Here is a 22,001-nt window from a genome sequence, read left to right as displayed (position 1 = left end):
GCAGTCAAGGCTAGAGGTTAAAAAATAATATAAAGACTCTAAAGGCTCTGGATCTGAATGGACGTAGCATTCGAAACAAAGGAACTGATAGCACAAATAGAAATTAGTATGATCTGAAACACATTACAGAGACAAGACATAGATTGGGAGTCAACCAGACAGCTAGATCTGGTATCGTGCAACAAGATAGGATTAATTGTTTACCTCAGTGAAGGCAACCCTGGGTAGCAGCGATCATATGATGGCTGAATTTTACATTCAGTTTAAGGGAGAGGCCAATGGGTCCAAGACTACTATTTTAAACTTAAATAAGGGCCATTTTGTGGGAATGAGGTTAAGGGATAGGTCAATAGAGATGTAGTGGTGGACATATAAAGGCATATTTCAGAATACACAGAATAGATACATTCCAATGAGAAAGAAAAATTCCAAGGGGAGAACCCACCATCCATGGTTAACTAAAAAAGTTAAAGATAGTATCAAACTTAAAGGAAAATCATATAATTGTGCAAAGGTGGGTGGCAGGTCAAAAGATTGGAGAGAATATAAAGAGCAGCAAAGAATGGCAAAAAGATTAATAAGGAAGGAAAAATTAGAATACGAGAGAAATCTAGCTGGAAACAAAGACAGATAGTAAGAATTTCTATAGATACTTAAATAAGAAAGGAGCTAACAAAGCGTTGGTCCTATAGAAAGTGAGTCTGGGGAATTGATAATGAAAATGAAAGAAATGGCAGATGAATTGAACAGATGAATCTTCACTATAGAGGATACAAGCAACATCCCAGAAATAGCTGTAAATCAGGAAATGGAAGGGATGGAGGAACTCAGGAAAATTACAATCACCAGGGAAGTGGTATTTAGCAAATTGCTGGACGGGCTGACAAATCCCCAGGTCCTGATGAACTTCACTGGAAGGTCTTGAAAGAAGTGGGTAGTGAGATCATTGATGCATCAGTTTGAATTTCCCAAATTTCTGTGGATTCAGAGGTGCCATTAGATTGAAAAATTGCAAATGGGCCTCCTTTATTCAAAAATGGAGGGAGACAGAAAGCAGGAAACTACAGGCCAGTTAACTTAATATCTATCATAGGGAAAACATTGGAAGCTTTTGTTAAAGATGTTATAGCAGGGCACTTAGAAAAATTCAACTCAATCAGGCAGAGTCAACATGGCTTTCTGAAAAGGAAACCATGCATAACCAATTTTTTGGAGTTCTTTGAAGGAGTCACATGTGCTGTGGATAAAGGGGACCCATGTATATACTGTAACTAGATTTCCAGAATTTGATAAGATACAACATCAAAGGTTATTGCAGAAAATAAAAGCTCATGGTGCATGGGTAACATATTGGCTAGCTAACAGGAAATAGAGAGTAGGCATAAATGGCTCTTTTTCAGGTTGGCAGGAAAAAACGAGTGGTGTGCCACAGGGATCAGTGCTCGGGCCTCAATTTTTTTTTACAATTTATATAAATGACTTGGATGAAAGGATAGAAGGTATGGTTGCTAAATTTACTGATAATAGGTAGGAAAGTAAATTGTGAAGAGGACATAATGAGGCTGCAAGGAGACAGATAGGTTAAGTGAGTAGGCAAAGATCTGGCAAATGGAGTATAATGTGGGAAAATGTGAAATTGTTCATTTTGGCAAGAAGAATTAAATAAACATTATTTAAAGGGTGAGAAATTGCAGAGCTCTGAAAATCAGAGGGATCTGGGTGGTGTAATGCATGAATCACAAAAGGTTACTATGCAGGCACCGAAAATAATTAGAATGCTAATAGAATGTTATCATTTATTGCAAGGGAAATTGAATATTAAAGTAGGAAGGCTATGCTTTAGTTGTGCAGGACACTGGTGAAACCATATCTGGAGTACTGTGTACAGTATTGGCCTCTTTAAGGAAGGATGCAAATGCATCAGAAGCAGTTCGGAGAAGGTTTACCAAATTAATACCAGGAATGGGCGGGTTATCTAATGACAGGCTAGGCTTGTATCCACTGGCGTTTAGAAGAGTAAGAGGCAACTTGATTGAAACCCCTAAATAGCAAAAGAAAAACCACAGGCAAAATGTTTTGCAAACTGAAAGGGCTAAATGTCTATAGAGAGTGATAACGGAGTGCAGCTGATTAACTGAGTGAAGACTTGGAGTTTGGTGAGAGGAGTTCTGTGAAGTGGGGGGGTGGGGGGGGGGGGGGGGGGGGCGGGGGGGAGTTGTTTGTTTCCTCTTTCTATTTTCTCACCCCATAGAAATTGGTTCTTGCTCTACTAAAACGAAAGGAGCTAGCTATTTGGTAAGTATTTGGTAATATCTGGTAAGTAGGTAAGTTCTATTCTATTCCCAAGGTTTAAAATAGTAGACAATTTGGTGATTAAGTTAATAAAATATATAAGAAAGCAACATAATAAATGATTAATATACATTAAGTAATTATTTAAAACACATTAAGGATGGCAGGACACGTGATGTGCCAAGGCTGCAACAAGTGAGAACTCCTGTATGCCAGTGCAAACAGGTCTGCAGTTCCTAAGTGTTTGCTACTTAAGGAACTGAGCTAGAGGCTGAGCTGCAGACTCTGCCACACATCAGGGAAGGGGAAAGTTACCTGGATGCTTAATACCAGGAGGCGGTCACACCATTTAGGATAGGGTCTCTGATTTAGTCAGTAGCCAGAGACAGGATGTCTAAACGTATGTAGGATTCGAAACAAAACAGGTGAATTGATATACGTAAATAGAAATAAGTAAGTATAGAATGAGGTAGAAGTATGAGAAAGAAATAAAATCTGATAGCTATAATAGATGCATGGCTACAGGATGACATAGATTGGGACCTGAATATTGAAGGGTACATAACATTTAGGAAGGACAGGAAGTTAGGAAAAGTTGGAGGGGTGGTTCTGTTAAGTAATGATGATATTAGCACATTAGAGAAGGATGACCCAAGTTCAGGAAACCAGGATGTACAGGCGATTTGGGATGAGATGAGGAATGATAAAGGCAAGAAATCACTTGTAGGAGTGGTGTACAGGCCCCCTAATTGTAACTACACTGTAGGACAGAGTATACAAGAAGAGATGATGGGAGCTTGCCAGAAAGGTACAGCAATAATCATAAGGGATTTTAAGCTACGTATAGACTGGAAAAATCAGATGGGCAAAGATTGCATAGATTAGGAATTCATAGAATGTTTTCGGGATAGTTTCTTAGAATAGCACGTTCTGGAGCCAAACAGAGAGCAGGCTATAATAGACCTGGTGTTGAGCAACAAGACAGGACTAATTGATAACCTCCTACTGAAGGCATGCCTAGGTAGCAACGATCATAATATGATTGAATTTTACATTAATTTTGAGGGAGATATGAGTGCATCCAAGACTAGCATTTTAAACTTAAGGGCAATTTTGAGGTTAGGAAAGCAGAGCTTGAAGTGAACTGGCAAATGAGGTTAAGGGACACGTCAATAGAAGTTCAGTGACAGATATTTAAAGGGATCTTTCAGAATATACAGAAGAGATACATTCCAATGAGAGCCCACTATCCATGGTTGACTAAAAAAGTTAAAAAAAACGTTTTAAACGTAAAGAAAAAGCATATAATTACGCAAAGGCGGGTGGCAGGTCAGAAGATTGGAAAGAATATAAGAACTGCAAAAGAATTGCAAAAGGAATAATAACGAGGGAAAAGTTAGGGTATGAGAGAAAGCTAGCTTGTAACATAAAGACGGATAGTAAGTGTTCCTACAGATATTTAAATAAGGAGTAAGTGAGCATTGGTCCTATAGAGTGCGTCTGGGGAATTCAAAATGGAAAGTGGGGAGATGGTGGATGAATTAAGCAGGTATTTTGCTTTAGTCTTCACTATAGAGGACACAAGTAACATCCTAGAAATAACTGTAAATCAGGAAATAGAAGGGAGGGAGGAACACGGGAAAATTATAAATCACCAAGGTAGTGGTCTTGAGCAAATTGTTGGGGCTGCGGGCTGACATATCCCCGGATGGACTTCACCCTAAGGTCTTGAAAGTGGTAGTCAGGTAGTTGATGCACTGCTTTTAATTTTCCAAAATTCTCTAGATTTGGGGAAGGTTCCATTAGATTGGAAAATAGCAAATGTAACTCCTTTATTCAAAAAGGGAGGGGGGGGGGGGGCAGAACAGAAAGCAGGAAACTACAGACCAGTTAGCCTAATATCTGTCATAGGGAAAATGTTAGAAGCTATTATTAAAGATGTTATAACACGCACTTAGAAAAATTCAACACAATTAGGCAGAGTCAACGTGGCTTTGTAAAAGGGAAATCGTGTTTAACCAATTTATTGACGTTCTCTGAAGGAGTCACATGTGCTCTGGATAAAGGGGACCAGTGAATGTACTGTATTAATATTTCCAGAAGGCATTTGATAAAGTGTCACATCAAAAGTTATCGCAGAAAGTAAAAGCTCATGGTGTAGGGGTTAATATATTGGCATGGATAGGAGATTGGCTGGCTAACAGGAAGCAGAAAGTTGGCATAAATGTTTTTTTCTGGTTGGCAGAATGTGACAAGTGGTGTGCCACAGGGATCAGTGCTGGGTTCTCAACTTTTTACAACTTATAAAAAATGACTTGGATGAAGGGACAGAAGGAATGGTTGCTAAATTTGCTGATGACACAAAGGTATGTAGGAAAGTAAATTGTGAAGAGGATCTAAGGAGGCTACAAACTGACATAGAAAGGTTAAGTAAGTGGACAAAGATCTGGCAAATGGACCATAATGTGGGCAAATATGAAATTGTTAATTTTGGCAGAAAGAATAAAAATGATTATCTAAAAGGTAAGAGATTGCTCTGAGATTCAGAGGGATTTGGGTGCCCTAGTGCACGAATCACAAAAGGTTAGTATGCAGGTACAGCCAGGTAATTAGGAAAGCTAATAGAATGTTATAATTTATCATGAGGGGGTGAAGGTAATTGATTACAGAAGTAGGGAGGTTATGCTTCACTTCTACAGGGCATTGGCGAGACCACATCTGGAGTACTGTGTACAGTTCTGGTGCTCTTATTTAAAGAAAGGTGTAAATGCATTAGCAGTCCAGTGAAGGTTTACTATACTAATACCTGGAATGGGCAGGTTGTCTTATGAGGAAAGGCTGGACAGGTTAGGCTTGTATTGACCAGGGACTTAATTGAAACCTTTAAGATCCTGAGGGGTCTTGACAGATCATAGAGTCAGAGTATAAAGCTCTACAGCACAGAAAAAGGCTCATCGGACCATTGAGTCTGTGCCGGTCAAACAAATACCTAACTATTCTAATCCCATTTTCCAGCATGAAGCCCATAGCCTTGTATGCCATGGCATCACAAATGCATATCCAAATACTTCTTAAATGTTATGAGGGTATCTGCCTCTACCACCCTTTCAGGCAGTGAGTTCCAGATTTCCATCACCCTCTGGGTGAAAAAATTCTTCCTCACATCTCCTCCAAACCTCCTGCCCCTTACCTTAAATCTATGCCCCCTGGTTATTGATCCCTCCACCAAGGGGAAAAGTTCCTTCCTGTCTACCCTATCTATGTCCCTCCTAATTTAATACACCTCAATCATGTCCCCCCCTCAATCTCCTCTGCTCCAGGGAAAATAACCCCAGCCTATCCAATCTCTCCTCATAACTAAAACTCTCCAGCTCAGGCAACATCCGGTAAACCTCCTCTGCACACTCTCTAGTGCAATCACATCCTTCCTATAATGCGGATTCCAGAACTGAATGCAATACTCTAGCTGTGGCCTAACCAGCGTTTTATACAGTTCCAGCATAACCTCCCTGCTTTTATATTCTATGCCTTGGCTGATAAAGCCCAGTATCCCATATGCTTTCTTAACCACCTTATCTATTTGTCCTGCTACCTTAAGGGACCGGTGGACATGCACACCAAGGTCCCTCTGATCCTCGGTACTTCCCAAGGTCCTACCATTCATAGTGTTTTCCTGTGCCTTGTTTGTCCTGCCCAAGCGCATCACCTCACACTTATCCAAATTAAATTCCATTTGCCATTGATCAGCCCATCTGACTAGCCCATCTATATCCTCCTGTAATCCAAGGCTATCCTCCTATTTACCACCCCACCAATTTTCGTGTCAACCACGAACTTACTGATCGACCTTCCCACATTCAAGTGTAAATCGTTTATTATATCACAAACAGCAAGGGACCCAACACCAATCCCTTTGGAACCCCACTGGACACAGGCATCCAGTCACAAAACCACCCCTCAACCATCACCCTCTGCTACTCAGCCAACTCTGGATCCAATTTGCCAAAATGCCTTGGATCCCATGGGCTCTTACCTTCATTATCTGTCTCCCATGAAGGACCTTATCAAAAGCCTTGCTGAAGTCCAGGTAGACTACATCAAATGCATTTCCCTCATCTACACATGTGGTCACCTCTTCAAAAAATCTATGAAATTGGTCAGACATGACCTCCCTTAACAAAACCATGCTGACTGTCGTTGATTAATCCCTGCCCCTCCAAGTGTAAATTAATTCTGTCCCTCAGAATTGCTTCCAATAGTTTCCCTGTCTATCCCTTCCTCCCTTCTTGAATAACAGTACCACATTGGCTGTCCAGTCCTCTGGCACCTCTTTTGTGGCCAGAGGGGGACTGAAAATTATTGCCAGCGCCCCTGCTATCTCCTCCCTTGCCTCACTCTCAACAGCCTGGGATACATTTCATCCGGGCCTGGAGATTTATCTACTTTTAAGCCTGCCAGACCACTTAGAACCTCCTCCCTTTCTATGCTAATTTCTTTAAATTATATCACAGTCCTTCTGCCTGATTTCCATACCGTCATCCCTCTCACTTGTGAACGCCAACACAAAGTGTTCATTTAGAACCCTACCTATGTCTTCCAGCTTCACACACAAATTACCACTATGGACCTTAATGGGCCCTATTCTTTACCTAGTTATCCTCTTACTCTTAATGTACTTGTAAAATAACTTTGGATTTTCCTTTATTTTACCTGCCAATGTTTTTTTCATGCCCTCTTTTTGCTTTCCTAATTTCCTTTTTAAGTTCCTCCCTACACATTCTATACTTCTCCAGGACCTCCGATGTTTTGAGCCCTCAGCATCTGCCATAAGCCTCCCTTTTTCTCTTTATCCAATCCTGTATATCCCTCAACATCCAGGGTTCCCTGGATTTGTTGGTCCCACCCTTTGTCTTTACTGGAATATGTTGGCCCTGTACTATCCCTATTTCCTTCTTGAATGAGTCCCACTGCTCTGACACAGACTTACCTAAAAGTAGCTGCTCCCAGTCCACTCTGGCCAAATCATATCTGATCTTATTAAAAAAAAATCGGCCTTCCCTCAATTTAGAATTCTGATTTCTGGCCCATCCTTCTCCTGTTGCATAACAACCTTGAATCTAACAGTTATGATCACTATCTGCAAAATGCTCCCCCACTGATACCTCAATTACTTACCCAGCTTCATTCCCTAAAATTAAGAGAAGGACCACCCCCTCTCTTGTAGGGCCATCAACATACTGGCTTAAAAAGCTCTCCCGGATGCATTTTAAGAATTCCGCTCCCTCAAAACCTATCACATTATGACTAACCCAGTTAATGTTGGGGAAATTGAAATCCCCCACTATTACTACCCTATTGTTTTCACATTTCTCTGAAATTTGCCTGCATATCTGCTCTCTATTTCTCCCTGACTGTTTGGGGCCTATAGTACATGCCCAGCAACTTGATTGCTCCTTTTTTGTTATTCAGTTCTATCTATATAGCTTCATTAGAGGAGCCTTCTAAGATGTCATCCCTCCTTACTGCTGTAATTGATTCCTTGATCAATATTGCGATACTCCCTCCTCTTTTATCTCCTTCCCGATCTCGCCTAAAGACCCTATATCCTGGAATATTGAGCTGCCAATCCTGCTCCTCTCTCAACCATATCTCTGTGACAGCAATGACATCATACTTCCATGTGTTAATTTGTGCCCTCAACTCATCTGCCTTATTCATCAGACTCCTTGCATTAAAATAAATACCATCCAACCTTGCCAAACTCACTTGTGCCTTAACTGGCCTATAATTTCTATGCCTTCCAGATTCACTTGCTCTCTCTTCTAATTTTAGCTGTGCATTTCTCCCTGCTGAACCTCCTCTCAGGATCCCATCCCCTTAAGTTAGTTTAAACTTTCTCCAACAGCACAAGCAAACCTTCCTGCAAGGATGTTGGTCCCATTCCGGTTCAGGTGCAACCCGTCCACCGTGTATAGGTCCCAATGTCCCAGAAACTAAAGCCCTCCTTCTTGCATCATCTCTCCAGCCACACATTCATCTGGACTAACCTCCTATTTCTATACTCACTAGCAGATGGCATCAGAAGTAATCCAGAGATTACTACCTTTGAGGTCCTGTTTTTTAATCTGCTTCCTATCTTAAATTCTGCTTGCAGGACCTCATCCGTCTTTCTACCTATGTTGTTGGTACCAATATGTACCACAATCTCTGTCTGTTTTCCCTACCCCTTTAGAGTGCCCTGCAGCCATTCAGTGACATCCTTGACCCTGGCACCAGGGAGGCAACATCGTGGAGTCACATCTACGGCCACAGAAACACCTGTCTGTTCCTTACTATCGAGTTGCTCTTCCCCTCTTTTTCCTCCCCCCTGTGCAACTGAGCCACTCTCAGTGCCATGAGCGTGGATGCACTTCCCAGAGGGACGGTCATTCTCACTGTTCACCAACACAGAAAAATGGTTTGAGCTAGATGCACCCTGGGGATTTCCTGACTACCTGCCTGACACCTTTCTTCTGACTGATGGTCACCCATTCCCTCTCTGTCTGCAATTCCATAAGCTGTGGGGTGATCACGTCTAAAAACGTCCTTTCCACGAAACACTCAGCCTCGCGGATGCACCTCAGTGCCTCCAGCTGCCGCTCAAGCTCTGAAACTCAGAGCTCATATAGCTGCAGCTGGTGGCACTTCCTGCACACGCGGTCGGTCAGAGCACAAGGAGTGTCTAGGACTTCCCGCATGTTGCAGGCGGTACGTAACATGGAGCTGAGCTGCCCTGCTATGCCTCTAGTTGAAAAAAAGACTTACTTTAAGTTAAATACAGTAAAAAAAAAAGTTAAATTATTTATGTGCTTTAAATAAAACCTAGAAGCTGTAATGGTATTACAGTTGAATAAAGACAACTACACAGGCATGAGGGAGGAACTGGCCAGAATTGACTGGGAGATGAACCTACCAGGAAAGACAGTGGAACTGTAATGGTAGGAGTTTCTGGGAGTAATTTGGGAGATACAGCAAAAATTCATCCCTAGGAAGAAGCAGCATACTAAAGGGAGGATGAGGCAACCATGGCTGACAAGGGAAGTCAGGGACAGCATAAAAGCTAAAGAGAAAGCATACAATACAGCAAAGAGCAGGGGATTGGGAAGCCTACAAAAACCAAGAGAGGACAACTAAAAAAGAAATAAGGAGGGAGAAGATTAAATATGAGGGTAAATTAGCCAGTAATATAAAAGAAGATTGCAAGAGTTTTTTTCATATATAATGGGTAAGAGAGACGCAAAAGTGGACATTGGGCCGCTGGAAAATGACGCTGGAGAAGTAGTAGTGGGGAGCAAAGAAATAATGGAGGAACTGAATAGGTACTTTGTTTCAGTCTTCACGGTGGAAGACATGAGTAACATCCCCAAAGTTCAAGAGAGTCAGGGGGCAGGGTGAGTACGGTGGCCATTACCAAGGAGAAGGTGCTAGGAAAACTGAAAGGTCTGAAGGTGGATAAATCACGTGGACCAGATGGATTACACCCCAGAGTTCTGAAGGAGATAGCTAAAGAGATAGTCGTGGCATTAGTGGTGATCTTTCAGGAATCACTGGAGTCAGGGAGGGTCCCGGAGGACTGGAAAATCACTAATGTAACCCCTCTGTTTAAGAAGGGAGTGAGGCAAAAGACAGGAAATTACAGGCCGATTAGCCTGACCTTGGTCGTTGGTAAGATTTTAGACTCCATTATTAAAGATGAGATTTCAGAATACTTGGAAGTGCATAATAAAAGAGGGCAAAGTCAGCATGGTTTCATCAAGGGGAGGTCATGCCTGACAAATATGGTAAAATTCTTTGAGGAGATAATGAGCAGTTAGACAAAGGCGAGCCAATGAATGTTATCTACTTGGACTTCCAGAAGGCCTTTGACAAGGTGCCGCACAGGAGGCTGCTCAGTAAGATAAGAGCCCTTGGTGTTAGAAGCAAGGTACTAGCATGGATAGAAGATTGGCTGTCTGGCAGGAGGCAGAGAATGCGGATAAGGGGGTCCTTCTCAGGATGGCGGCCAGTGACTAGTGGAGTTCTGCAAGGGTCAGTGTTGGGACCACAACTTTTCATTTTATACATTAATGATCTAGATGAAGGAACTGAGGGCGTCCTGGCTAAGTTTGCAGATGATACAAAGATAGGTGGAGGGACAGGTAGTATTGAGGAGGCGGAGAGGCTGCAGAAGGATTTGGACAGGTTAGGAGAATGGGCAAAGAAGTGGCAGATGGAATACAATGTGGGGAAGTGTGAGGTCATGCACTTTGGTAGGAAGAATAGAGGCACAGATTATTTTCTAAATGGGGAGAGAATTCAGAAATCTGAAGTGCAAAGGGACTTGGGAGTCCTAGTCCAGGATTCTCTTAAGGTTAACTTGCAGGTAATTAGGAAGGCAAAAGCAATGTTGGCATTTATTTCGAGAGGACTAGAATATAAAAGCAGGGATGTGCTGCTGAGGCTTTATAAGGCTCTGGTCAGACCACATTTAGAATATTGTGAGCAATTTTGGGCCCTGTATCTCAGGAAGGATGTTCTGGCCCTGGAGAGGGTCCAGAGGAGGTTCACAAGAATGATCCCAGGAATGAAAGGCTTAACATATGAGGAACGTTTGAGGACTCTGGGTCTATACTCGATAGAGTTTAGAAGGATGAGGGGGGGGATCTGAATGAAACTTACAGAGTACTGAAAGGCCTGGATACAGTGGACATGGGGAAGATGTTTCCATTAGTAGGAGAGACTAGCACCCGAGGGCACAGCCTCAGAGTAAAGGGAAGATCTTTTAGAACAGAGATGAGGAGAAACTTCTTTAGCCAGAGAGTGGTGAATCTATGGAATTCATTGCCACAGAAGGCTGTGGAGGCCAGGTCATTGAGTGTATTTAAGACTGAGATAGATAGGTTCTTGATTGGTAAAGGAATCAAAGGTTATGGGGAGAAGGGGGGAGAATGGGGTTGAGAAACTTATCAGCCATGATTGAATGGCGGAGCAGACTCGATGGGCCGAATGGCTTAATTTCTGCTCCTATGTCTTATGGTCTAACCCTTACCTTTTCTTAGCTTAATCTATTTTAAACTGGAGAAAAAAAGTGGAGAAAAACACTTACCCACTACTCACCAATCAGCTTTCACCTTTGTGCTGACAGGGTGGATGTAGAGAGGATGTTTCCTCTTGTGGGAGAATCTAGAACTAGGGGTCATTGTTAAAAATAAGGGGTCACTCATTTAAGATAGATGAGGAAAAATCTTTTCTTCTCAGAGGGCTGAGTGTCTTTGGAACTCCCTTCATCAATAGGCAGTGGAAGCAGAGTCTTTGAATATTTTTAATGCAGCGCTACATAGATTCTGATTAACAAGGGTTGTGAGGAAAAGAGGTTATCGGGGGGTGGGCAGGAATGCGGGTGTGGTTACATTCAGGTTAGCCATGATCTTATTGAATGGCAGAGCAGGCTCAAGGGGCCAAGTTGTGTACTGATGCTCCTAATTCGTATGTTCGTATATAGGTACAATTCTTCCATGTTGTAAGATACTGTAAAGCATTCGTAACAATTCCCATAGAGGCTGATAATGAGACAAATTTCCCAAATAACCAACAGAAAGGACCAAAGTACAAGGTTTCACCTTTTCAGACTTTTACTGCAACAAAAACTAAAATCTATCAAGGTCAAACATTATGTAACAAGCAACTGAAGAAAAGGTACTTTAGCATTAGCTACTCCAACTGAAATACGTCTTCTGAAACATGAACATGCACCATGCTTACGACAGATATGTGGCATTACAGGAACAGTCCCAACCCAGCTCTCTAGCAGAGGTTCACTTCTCCCAGCCACACCAGATAAAATTTCCAATTGTGCTTTGATAATTGTTTCACTCTGTCCAAGCTTTCAAGGATAATCATTACCAGCAAGGCATACCTGAGCAACTTCCTGTTCCTCAATCTTTGAGCCTCGTCTGCTCTGTTCCTTTCTTTTGAACAGAAAGGAAACTCTTAAAAACATCCAGTTTCACTCTGTCCGAGATTTCAAGGATATAATCATTACCAGCAAGGCGTACCTGAACAACTTCCTGTTCCTCAATCTTTGAGCCTCACCTGTTTTGTTCCTTCCTCTTGAACAGAAAGGGAACTCTTAAAAGCATCCTGCTTCGTCATTGTTATGAGGATGTGCTTTTTTTATATAAAATTTCTAATTTTTCTTTTTCTAGCTGGATTAAAAAAAACTGAATCTGTCGAAAGACAATGGAGACAGTCAGGCAGCTACAATATACAGCTTGCATTCCACCAAGTGTGATTGAAAATAAAAAGTCACTCAACCCTCTTGGAAGCACAGGAGACCTCATTCCCTGTTGGCTTTACACGGTCCTGAAATTTCGCAAGTGCTTCTGAAATGAGGCATCAAAATGCAATTACCTCTTCTAAAACAATGACTGTAGCAGACATGGACTAATAGAATTTCCCTGGAATATACAGCGAGCAGGGTGCTTTAAGGGACTACGCTACTAAGCAGAGAGAGATCAGAATGCTGCACTGAAACAGGCTGCAAAAGCTGTTTGCTTGCTCTCTCTCTCGGAAGTATTGTGCCCAGATATGCAAAGTAACCATCCTAAGAACAGAAATCTACTGCAAACCAAGATCTTTTGGAACTAAAACATGGAAATCTGCTACATACAACTACACCCGGGAAGACAACTGAACAAAATGGCTGTAACGCCTAGTCACCGTATCGAGACCAGCCAAAGAACAGCTAACCGTATACTCCTTTGTTTTATCTGCTTCAAAAACTGCAAAAGATCTTAACCTATCCTCTTTATTCTTCTATATGTACTAGTACGTGTGTGGGTCCAGACAAATGTGCATGATGTAGGAATGGTGGCTGCGATTCTCTAGTTTTTTTTTTTAAATGCGGGAAATAGTTTCAGTAAACTTATTTTGTTCTTTGTTTAACCTAAGAAAATCTGTCTGACTAATTTTTTACAATCTGAAAACGTGAATAGTGGGGCACCTGCATTTGGCAAAGCACATCCTAAATTCACAAAAAAACTGTTATGGTCAGGCATGGAGTGGTAGAATAGAGGAGTCATTTTACCCCCTAATGTGGTCATAATCATTAATACAAAAACATCCGCCTTGCTTTTCCACAACAGTGGCTGCTTTGTCTGTGTCTTGAACAGCAGCTGCACTTTTTTTCCGAGAGATACTGTGAAGGTTGGTGAAACAGCCACTCCACCTCAGTGGGTTTTCATTTGCGCTTCTTTACCCATGGCAACCAGATCACATGGGCATGTCTTTGAACAGAGATTCTCTGTTTTACTTTGAACTAAAGGTACATTTCAAAACTTAACCATTCGGCGAAGTTCAGCATTCTTGACACAGTGTAAAACGTTGAAAAGACAAACTTAATGTTTCTGATATAGACTTTGTGGTCAGTGCATTGAATGACATGAACAATGCACATGTATAGTGACCAGAACATAGGAACAGGAGTAGGCTATTCAGCCCTCAGGCCTGTTCTTTCATTCAGTCAGATCATGGCCAATATGTCCCTCCACTTCATTTACCCACCTATGTTCCAAAACCATTGATACCTAGCAAGGAAATGTGCCATGATGGAGATGCTTTAGGTTTTCGAAAGAGTGCTCACTTTCTCAGGTAGCAGCTTCACTGAAACCTTCAGGTGGTACTCTTCACAATGAACACAATAACTGCTACACTGTTTGCTCTTAAACGTCATCAAAAATGTCATGGTTTTGTTAAAGCTGTAATAAAAGAAATGTCATCAGGCCTGTTGGAAGCATTTTGAGGTCAGCACTGCAATGTCTTATAATATCTGTATGGACCACATTTATTTTGTTCTCCTCAATGTTGTTGTCCTCAATGGCTTTTGGCCCTAAAGGTCAAATATTCTACTTGCCAAAAAAGACAGCCATGATCAACTGAGTAAGAAGAAACAAAAAGAAAAAGCATATAAAATTGCAAAATTCTATTACTGAATCTAGCTACTGGGAGAGTTTCAAAGAACAAACACAGATAGTAAGGAATATGGAAAGAAACGTGTAAGGGCTATCTCAACTTACAATTCTCTGCTTCAAGGGGAGCAATCCCAGTTCCAGTCTATCCAAGTAACTGTAATCCCTCATGCCTGGAAGCACTGACAAGACATGACTAGTGGTGGCCAATAAAGTTGTGTGTTGGCTTCAACTATTCAACGTGCTTATTGACAACTTAGATGATGGGATACAGAACCAAAGATCTAAGTTTGCCAATGACATGATGGGCAGCATCGTAAGCAATGCAGATAGAAGCAAAAAATTAGTGAGATATTGACAGGTTAAGTGAATGGGCAAAACTATGGCAAATCAATTTCAATGCATAGAAGTGTGAGGTCTTCCACTTTGGATCAAAAACGGACAGATCAGAGTACTTTGTAAATGATAAAAAGCTAGAAACACAGAGACTGAGGGGCTTTTAAATACAGATATTAAAATGTTATGGACCTGTACAAAAAATAATCAAGAAGTCTAATGGAATGTTAGCCTTCTTTTCTAGAGGGTCTCAAACTGGGATCTGTGAAATAATCTCTCTGGCAGGCAAAGGAGACAAAAACATTGGGTGGGGGGGGTGGGGGGGGGGGGCTAGAACAAAGGAGCAAAAAGATCCAAGCTGCTCGCATTGTATAAATTAACGGTAATTAGTGTTATTACTGCACAAGTAGCTGACAAGATATTCGACCCTGAAGCTCCCGAATACTCGACCTTATTCACAGTCATGGCCACCCACAGCTGCCATCGTTTTCAGCAGTGAGTCTTTAAATTACTTTTGGGAGAGGGGAGGAGATGGTAGGGAGGCCAGCTGCTGCAGGGATATAAGGATACATTCAGTTCAGACTCATGCACTGAGCAAAAGCCATTATAATGCTGCCTAGCCTGCTCACTACTTCAAGCATTTTCTGTTTGTATTTCAGATTTCCAACACCTGTAGTATTTTGCTTTTATATTAATCTCTTGTTGACTGGATTCTTGTAATCGCAGAAAACCTGTCAGTTTGACTCAAACAATTTCCACTGTGTTTGATAACGTAATCTCGTTGCCTGATGAAGTAACAATGGGGGAGGATGGGGGGGCGCGGGAAGGGAAGGGGATGTGGGAAGGGAAGGGGGGGGATAAGGAGGGGGAGTTGGGGGGGGGGGGGAAGGAGGGGGAGTTGGGGGGGGGGGGGAAGGAGGGGGAGGAAGGAGGGGGAGTTGGGGGGGGAAGGAGGGGGAGTTGGGGGGGGGGAAGGAGGGGGAGTTGGGGGGGGGGAAGGAGGGGGAGTTGGGGGGGGGGGGGAAGGAGGGGGAGTTGGGGGGGGGGGGAAGGAGGGGGAGTTGGGGGGGGGGAAGGAGGGGGAGTTGGGGGGGGGGAAGGAGGGGGAGTTGGGGGGGGGAAGGAGGGGGAGTTGGGGGGGGGAAGGAGGGGGAGTTGGGGGGGGGGGAAGGAGGGGGAGTTGGGGGGGGGGAAGGAGGGGGAGTTGGGGGGGGGGGAAGGAGGGGGAGTTGGGGGGGGGGGAAGGAGGGGGAGTTGGGGGGGGGGGAAGGAGGGGGAGTTGGGGGGGGGGGAAGGAGGGGGAGTTGGGGGGGGGGGAAGGAGGGGGAGTTGGGGGGGGGGGAAGGAGGGGGAGTTGGGGGGGGGGGAAGGAGGGGGAGTTGGGGGGGGGGAAGGAGGGGGAGTTGGGGGGGGGGAAGGAGGGGGAGTTGGGGGGGGGGGAAGGAGGGGAGTTGGGGGGGGGAAGGAGGGGGAGTTGGGGGGGGAAGGAGGGGGAGTTGGGGGGGGGGAAGGAGGGGGAGTTGGGGGGGGGAAGGAGGGGGAGTTGGGGGGGGGGAAGGAGGGGGAGTTGGGGGGGGGAAGGAGGGGGAGTTGGGGGGGGGAAGGAGGGGGAGTTGGGGGGCGGGAAGGAGGGGGAGTTGGGGGGGCGGGAAGGAGGGGGAGTTGGGGGGGGGGGAAGGAGGGGGAGTTGGGGGGGGGGAAGGAGGGGGAGTTGGGGGGGGGAAGGAGGGGGAGTTGGGGGGGGGGAAGGAGGGGGAGTTGGGGGGGGGGGAAGGAGGGGGAGTTGGGGGGGGGGGAAGGAGGGGGAGTTGGGGGGGGGGGAAGGAGGGGGAGTTGGGGGGGGGGGGAAGGAGGGGGAGTTGGGGGGGGGGGAAGGAGGGGGAGTTGGGGGGGGGGGAAGGAGGGGGAGTTGGGGGGGGGGAAGGAGGGGGAGGAAGGAGGGGGAGGAAGGAGGGGGAGTTGGGGGGGGGGGGAAGGAGGGGGAGTTGGGGGGGGGGAAGGAGGGGGAGTTGGGTGGGGGGGAAGGAGGGGGAGTTGGGTGGGGGGGAAGGAGGGGGAGAAGGAGGGGGAGTTGGGGGGAGGAAGGAGGGGGAGGAAGGAGGGGGAGGAAGGAGGGGGAGGAAGGAGGGGGAGGAAGGAGGGGGAGGAAGGAGGGGGAGGAAGGAGGGGGAGGAAGGAGGGGGAGGAAGGAGGGGGGAGGAAGGAGGGGGAGGAAGGAGGGGGAGGAAGGAGGGGGAGGAAGGAGGGGGAGGAAGGAGGGGGAGGAAGGAGGGGGAGGAAGGAGGGGGAGGAAGGAGGGGAGGAAGGAGGGGGAGGAAGGAGGGGGAGAAGGAGGGGGAGGAAGGAGGGGGAGAAGGAGGGGGGAGGAAGGAGGGGGAGATGGAGGGGGGGAGAAGGAGGGGGAGAAGGAGGGGGAGGAAGGAGGGGGAGGAAGGAGGGGGAGGAAGGAGGGGGAGGAAGGAGGGGGAGGAAGGAGGGGGAGGAAGGAGGGGGAGGAAGGAGGGGGAGGAAGGAGGGGGAGGAAGGAGGGGGAGGAAGGAGGGGGAGGAAGGAGGGGGAGGAAGGAGGGGGAGGAAGGAGGGGGAGGAAGGAGGGGGAGGAAGGAGGGGGAGGAAGGAGGGGGAGGAAGGAGGGGGAGTTGGGGGGGGGAAGGAGGGGGAGTTGGGGGGGGGGAAGGAGGGGGAGTTGGGGGGGGGGAAGGAGGGGGAGTTGGGGGGGGGGGAAGGAGGGGGAGTTGGGGGGGAGGAGGGGGAAGGAGGGGGAGTTGGGGGGGGGAAGGAGGGGGAGAAGGAGGGGGAGGAAGGAGGGGGAGTTGGGGGGGGAAGGAGGGGGAGTTGGGGGGGGGGAAGGAGGGGGAGTTGGGGGGGGGGAAGGAGGGGGAGTTGGGGGGGGGGAAGGAGGGGGAGTTGGGGGGGGGAAGGAGGGGGAGTGGGGGGGGGGAAGGAGGGGGAGTGGGGGGGGGGAAGGAGGGGAGTGGGGGGGGGAAGGAGGGGGAGTGGGGGGGGAAGGAGGGGGAGTGGGGGGGGAAGGAGGGGGAGTGGGGGGGGGAAGGAGGGGGAGTGGGGGGGGGAAGGAGGGGGAGTGGGGGGGGAAGGAGGGGGAGTGGGGGGGGGAAGGAGGGGGAGTGGGGGGGGGAAGGAGGGGGAGTGGGGGGGGAAGGAGGGGGAGTGGGGGGGGAAGGAGGGGGAGTGGGGGGGGAAGGAGGGGGAGTGGGGGGGGAAGGAGGGGGAGTGGGGGGGGAAGGAGGGGGAGTGGGGGGGGAAGGAGGGGGAGTGGGGGGGGAAGGAGGGGGAGTGGGGGGGGAAGGAGGGGGAGTGGGGGGGGAAGGAGGGGGAGTGGGGGGGGAAGGAGGGGGAGTGGGGGGGAAGGAGGGGGAGTGGGGGGGGAAGGAGGGGGAGTGGGGGGGGAAGGAGGGGGAGTGGGGGGGGAAGGAGGGGGAGTGGGGGGGGAAGGAGGGGGAGTGGGGGGGGAAGGAGGGGGAGTGGGGGGGGAAGGAGGGGGAGTGGGGGGGGAAGGAGGGGGAGTGGGGGGGAAGGAGGGGGAGTGGGGGGGGAAGGAGGGGGAGTGGGGGGGGAAGGAGGGGGAGTGGGGGGGGAAGGAGGGGGAGTGGGGGGGGAAGGAGGGGGAGTGGGGGGGGAAGGAGGGGGAGTGGGGGGGGAAGGAGGGGGAGTGGGGGGGGAAGGAGGGGGAGTGGGGGGGGAAGGAGGGGGAGTGGGGGGGGAAGGAGGGGGAGTGGGGGGGGCAGGAGGGGGAGTGGGGGGGGAAGGAGGGGGAGTGGGGGGGGAAGGAGGGGGAGTGGGGGGGGAAGGAGGGGGAGTGGGGGGGGGAAGGAGGGGGAGTGGGGGGGGAAGGAGGGGGAGTGGGGGGGGAAGGAGGGGGAGTGGGGGGGGAAGGAGGGGGAGTGGGGGGGGAAGGAGGGGGAGTGGGGGGGGAAGGAGGGGGAGTGGGGGGGGAAGGAGGGGGAGTGGGGGGGGAAGGAGGGGGAGTGGGGGGGAAGGAGGGGGAGTGGGGGGGGAAGGAGGGGGAGTGGGGGGGGAAGGAGGGGGAGTGGGGGGGGAAGGAGGGGGAGTGGGGGGGGAAGGAGGGGGAGTTGGGGGGGGGAAGGAGGGGGAGTTGGGGGGGGGAAGGAGGGGGAGTTGGGGGGGGGAAGGAGGGGGAGTGGGGGGGGAAGGAGGGGGAGTTGGGGGGGGGAAGGAGGGGGAGTGGGGGGGAAGGAGGGGGAGTGGGGGGGGAAGGAGGGGGAGTGGGGGGGGAAGGAGGGGGAGTTGGGGGGGGAAGGAGGGGGAGTTGGGGGGGGGGAAGGGGGGGAGTTGGGGGAGTTGGGGGGGGGAAGGAGGGGAGTTGGGGGGGGAAGGAGGGGGAGTTGGGGGGGAAGGAGGGGGAGTTGGGGGGGGAAGGAGGGGGAGTTGGGGGGGGAAGGAGGGGGAGTTGGGGGGGGAAGGAGGGGGAGTTGGGGGGGGAAGGAGGGGGAGTTGGGGGGGGGAGAAGGAGGGGGAGTTGGGGGGGGGAGAAGGAGGGGGAGTTGGGGGGGGGGAGAAGGAGGGGGAGAAGGAGCGGGAGTTGGGGGGGGGAAGGAGGGGGAGGAAGGAGGGGGAGGAAGGAGGGGGGAGGAAGGAGGGGGGGAAGGAGGGGGGGAAGGAGGGGGAGGAAGGAGGGGGAGGAAGGAGGGGGGGAAGGAGGGGGGAGGAAGGAGGGGGAGGAAGGAGGGGGGGGAAGGAGGGGGGGGAAGGAGGGGGGGGAAGGAGGGGGGGGAAGGAGGGGGAGTTGGGGGGGGGGGAAGGAGGGGGAGTTGGGGGGGGGGAAGGAGGGGGAGTTGGGGGGGGGGGGAAGGAGGGGGAGTTGGGGGGGGGGAAGGAGGGGGAGTTGGGGGGGGGGGAAGGAGGGGGAGTTGGGGGGGGGGGAAGGAGGGGGAGTTGGGGGGGGGGAAGGAGGGGGAGTTGGGGGGGGGAAGGAGGGGGAGTTGGGGGGGGGGGAAGGAGGGGGAGTTGGGGGGGGGAAGGAGGGGAGTTGGGGGGGGGGAAGGAGGGGGAGTTGGGGGGGGGGGAAGGAGGGGGAGTTGGGGGGGGGGAAGGAGGGGGAGTTGGGGGGGGGGAAGGAGGGGGAGTTGGGGGGGGGGAAGGAGGGGGAGTTGGGGGGGGGAAGGAGGGGGAGTTGGGGGGGGGGAGAAGGAGGGGTAGTTGGGGGGGGGGAGAAGGAGGGGTAGTTGGGGGGGGGAGAAGGAGGGGAGAAGGAGGGGGAGTTGGGGGGGGGAAGGAGGGGGAGTTGGGGGGGGAGTTGGGGGGGGGAAGGAGGGGGAGTTGGGGGGGGAAGGAGGGGGAGTGGGGGGGGGAAGGAGGGGGAGTGGGGGGGGGAAGGAGGGGGAGTGGGGGGGGGAAGGAGGGGGAGTGGGGGGGGGAAGGAGGGGGAGTTGGGGGGGGAAGGAGGGGGAGTTGGGGGGGGAAGGAGGGGGAGTGGGGGGGGCAAGGAGGGGGGAGTGGGGGGGGAAGGAGGGGGGAGTGGGGGGGGAAGGAGGGGGAGTGGGGGGGGAAGGAGGGGGAGTTGGGGGGGGAAGGAGGGGGAGTGGGGGGGGGAAGGAGGGGGAGTTGGGGGGGGGAAGGAGGGGGAGTGGGGGGGGAAGGAGGGGGAGTGGGGGGGGAAGGAGGGGGAGTGGGGGGGGGAAGGAGGGGGAGTGGGGGGGGGAAGGAGGGGGAGTGGGGGGGGAAGGAGGGGGAGTGGGGGGGGGAAGGAGGGGGAGTGGGGGGGGGAAGGAGGGGGAGTGGGGGGGGGAAGGAGGGGGAGTGGGGGGGGGAAGGAGGGGGAGTGGGGGGGGGAAGGAGGGGGAGTGGGGGGGGAAGGAGGGGGAGTGGGGGGGGAAGGAGGGGGAGTGGGGGGGGGCAGGAGGGGGAGTGGGGGGGGAAGGAGGGGGAGTGGGGGGGGGCAGGAGGGGGAGTGGGGGGGGGAAGGAGGGGGAGTGGGGGGGAGGAGGGGAAGGAGGGGGAGTGGGGGGGAAGGAGGGGGAAGGAGGGGGAGTGGGGGGAGGGGGGGAAGGAGGGGGAGTGGGGGGGGAAGGAGGGGGAGTGGGGGGGGAAGGAGGGGGAGTGGGGGGGGAAGGAGGGGGAGTGGGGGGGGAAGGAGGGGGAGTGGGGGGGGAAGGAGGGGGAGTGGGGGGGGAAGGAGGGGGAGTGGGGGGGGAAGGAGGGGGAGTGGGGGGGGAAGGAGGGGGAGTGGGGGGGGGAAGGAGGGGGAGTGGGGGGGGCAGGAGGGGGAGTGGGGGGGGCAGGAGGGGGAGTGGGGGGGGCAGGAGGGGGAGTGGGGGGGGCAGGAGGGGAGTGGGGGGGGGCAGGAGGGGGAGTGGGGGGGGGAAGGAGGGGGAGTGGGGGGGGCAGGAGGGGGAGTGGGGGGGGCAGGAGGGGGAGTGGGGGGGAAGGAGGGGGAGTGGGGGGGGAAGGAGGGGGAGTGGGGGGGGAAGGAGGGGGAGTGGGGGGGGAAGGAGGGGGAGTGGGGGGGGAAGGAGGGGGAGTGGGGGGGGAAGGAGGGGGAGTGGGGGGGGAAGGAGGGGGAGTGGGGGGGGAAGGAGGGGGAGTGGGGGGGAAGGAGGGGGAGTGGGGGGGGGAAGGAGGGGGAGTGGGGGGGGGAAGGAGGGGGAGTGGGGGGGGGAAGGAGGGGGAGTGGGGGGGGAAGGAGGGGGAGTGGGGGGGGAAGGAGGGGGAGTGGGGGGGGGAAGGAGGGGGAGTGGGGGGGGAAGGAGGGGGAGTGGGGGGGGAAGGAGGGGGAGTGGGGGGGGGAAGGAGGGGAGTGGGGGGGGGAAGGAGGGGGAGTGGGGGGGGAAGGAGGGGGAGTGGGGGGGGAGGGGGAGTGGGGGGGGAGGAGGGGGAGTGGGGGGGGAAGGAGGGGGAGTGGGGGGGGAGTGGGGGGGGAGGAGGGGGAGTGGGGGGGAGGAGGGGGAGTGGGGGGGGAAGGAGGGGGAGTGGGGGGGGAAGGAGGGGGAGTGGGGGGGGAAGGAGGGGGAGTGGGGGGGGGCAGGAGGGGGAGTGGGGGGGGGGGAAGGAGGGGGAGTGGGGGGGGGGAAGGAGGGGGAGTGGGGGGGGTGGGGGGGGGGGGCGGAGTGGGGAAAGGATGGATGAAGTTTGCTGCCCCTGCCCGAGTCTTCGCGCTGCTTTACTCCCGCTGATGCAGCCGGCGGCTCAGCCAGGTAAATCCCGACTAGACCCACCCTCTGCCCATCCCTCTGTCACATGGCACGCGAAAGTTAGAAGAGCAGCGCTCACCTCCCCCCCGGCCCCCACTCACCAGCACTCTCCTCTGCCAAGCATCGTTTAACACCTGCGTCTCCATGGCGAAGAAACTGCCCCGTGCGGGGCACCAGGGGAGGCGGCAGAATCGTTGGGGCTGGGGGCGGGCCAGGTCGTT

General features: G+C 51.5%; 1 protein-coding gene across 4 annotated transcripts in view; it reads right to left on the bottom strand.

The window, feature by feature from the left end:
* LOC121276285 (uridine phosphorylase 1-like) overlaps positions 1–22,001 on the bottom strand; it is a 161,764-nt gene extending 139,763 nt beyond the window's left edge. For 2 of the 4 annotated variants that reach the window (XR_005942638.1, XM_041184528.1), the window contains exon 1: positions 21,882–22,001. The gene's annotated coding sequence lies outside the window, so the exon portion shown is untranslated. Of the gene's footprint in view, positions 1–12,226; positions 12,349–21,881 lie in introns of those variants that run through there. The other 2 variants (XM_041184529.1, XM_041184532.1) reach the window with 2 other exon arrangements.

Source organism: Carcharodon carcharias, chromosome 3 (assembly GCF_017639515.1).
Source record: "Carcharodon carcharias isolate sCarCar2 chromosome 3, sCarCar2.pri, whole genome shotgun sequence".
NCBI classification, from domain to species: Eukaryota; Metazoa; Chordata; class Chondrichthyes; order Lamniformes; family Lamnidae; genus Carcharodon; species Carcharodon carcharias.
Note: the sequence above shows the minus strand (reverse complement) of the source record. Positions and strands in the feature narration are given on the sequence as shown.